Consider the following 2,411-nt stretch of genomic DNA (forward strand, 5'->3'; position numbering starts at 1 on the left):
TTACTGGTGTGGGTGTGGTGGTGGGGGAATGGGGGTGGAGTCATGAGCAGGGGTAGTGTTCCCCTCGGGGATCTGGGGGGTGGGGATAGTGACGACAGTGGGGTCTGTGGGGGGGCGTGTCAGCAGAATGCAGGTGAGTGGCGCTGGTGGGGGCGGAAGTGGTGGTGACCACGGCAGTAGGGGTGGCGGAGGTCACTGAGCATGTGGCATTAGCGATGATGTGCGGGCGGAAGTGATGTCACATGTGATGCATGAGGAATTGTGAGGAGCGGAAGTGGTTGTGAGAGTGGCCATGATGGGGGCGGAAGTGACATCATCAATCAGCGTGGGCATCTATTAATTTCACAGGTCAGCACAACATCGAGGGCTGAAGGGCCTCTACTGAGCTGTAATGTTCTATGCACTATCCTAACAATAATCCCTGGTCCAGTATTTCATAACTGGGATCATAATACATGTAGCACTGCCATGCTTAGTTCAGCTGCTGAATACCATATAAATGCAGGGCAACCACTGTATCCATGGAATCGGCTTCCCGGCTTCTGGGATTTCAGTTACCCGCGGTTTGCCCCTGCCCAAAAATATTGCGTGCAACATTCCAGAATCAGGCACCAGGAGGCTGCCGGGGAGGTAAATTTCCCATTTAAATGAATTTAAATAAACTACTATCCGTGGTTTCGGACATCCGCGGTAGGTCTTGGGACATATGCCCCAGGGATATGCAGGGACTACTGTAATTGTAAATAGCCTGAGATGAATCATCTTACTATTTTTCCCATCCTTTATCATGTAAATCTCCCTTCAGATCTCCTGCTTCACCCCATAGTGCCAAACTATTGTATTGTTTTATCTCATTCACTTCTATTGCCTTCACATTCCCCTTGTCTATTCGCCTGCTCCTTTATAATACTCTTCCTTTTATTTCTCTCATTCTCACGTTTTCTCATTCATTTTTTACATTCCAAAACACTTCAACTTGTTAAACTGTTGTACTTGGATTTCTTGGAGAGTTGGCAACAATGCAAGGACAAGTGAGGAGGGAGGTCTAGGGAGGTCATGACCCCACAGAACGTAACAATGCAGTACAAATACCAATAAAGGGAAAGTGGGCACTGATGGTCTCTTTGACTCCTGAAAAAATTAATTTGCTGCAATGAGAAAAGTGAACATTTTGTATGATTTTTCTCCTCGATCATTTGCAGCATTTCCGTGAGATCACTTCATTCCTGAAGACTCCAAGAAAATCTTGAAGGGGTCGCATCTCTAGGTAGAACTGTAGAAAAATTACAGCAGTAAAAGAGGCCATTTAGCCCATCATATCCACACTGGCTGAATAAACTAGCTGCCTATTCTAATCCCACATTTTATCCCAGTCCAGGTTATAAAAACACTACTGGTTTCCAATGACAGCTGCATCTGGTATCCAGTACTGGTCAATCACAGGGGTTTCAGCTTAAAGGGGTGAATGTTTCGAATATTGTCTTTCATGTCCAGAAGATAGTGGCATTGAAACGTTGGAGATCATGATGAATGATTCCAGAGCTGATCCTGAAACAATCCATCAAAAAACGTTTCTAAGACCTCGTATTTTTTCCCATATTGATATAATCCCATATTGACCTGATATAATCCATCATTGACCCTAACATAATCCAGTTTTAATTCCCATACAATCCAACACAGCCATCCTGATTTAATCCAGCCCCAATTCAATCCAGCACAAATCCTGATGTAATTCATGAATGAATGATTTATTATTGTCACAAATCCTGATATAATCCAGCATTGATCCTGATGTAATTCAGAACAGATGCTGATATAATTCAACAGAGAACCTAACATAATTAGCACAGATCCTGAAATAGTCGGCACCAACCCTCGTAAAACCCAACGCTGATAAAATAAAAAAAAGAAAGAACTGCGGATGTTGTAAATCAGAAACCAAATCAGAAATTGCTGGAAAAGCTCAGCAGGTCTGGCAACATCTTTGGAGAGAACGTTTACCCGAATGAACGTTTCGGGTCCAGTGACTCTTCCTCAGAAATGATAAAATCCAGTTTCGACCTAAAATAATCCAGTACCGATCCTGGTGCTTTCAAACACTGGTCCTGATATAACCTTTATTGCTCTGGTATAATCCAATACGAAATTCAGAAGGCACACGACATCAGGTTATGGTCCAACAGGTTTATTTGAAATCACAACTTTTCGGAGCTCTGCTCCCTCGTCAGGTGAAGCAGCAGTGCTTCGAAAGCTTGCGATTTCAAATAAACCTGTTGGACTATAACCTGTTGTCTTGTGACTTCTGACCTTGTTCACCGCAGACCAACAATTGCATCTCCATATCAACACGAAATTCGATAAAGGCCAACTGTTCCAATGCTGCACCGAACCTACAGCGATGCAGATAC

This window comes from Chiloscyllium plagiosum, chromosome 9 (genome assembly GCF_004010195.1).
Source record: "Chiloscyllium plagiosum isolate BGI_BamShark_2017 chromosome 9, ASM401019v2, whole genome shotgun sequence".
NCBI classification, from domain to species: Eukaryota; Metazoa; Chordata; class Chondrichthyes; order Orectolobiformes; family Hemiscylliidae; genus Chiloscyllium; species Chiloscyllium plagiosum.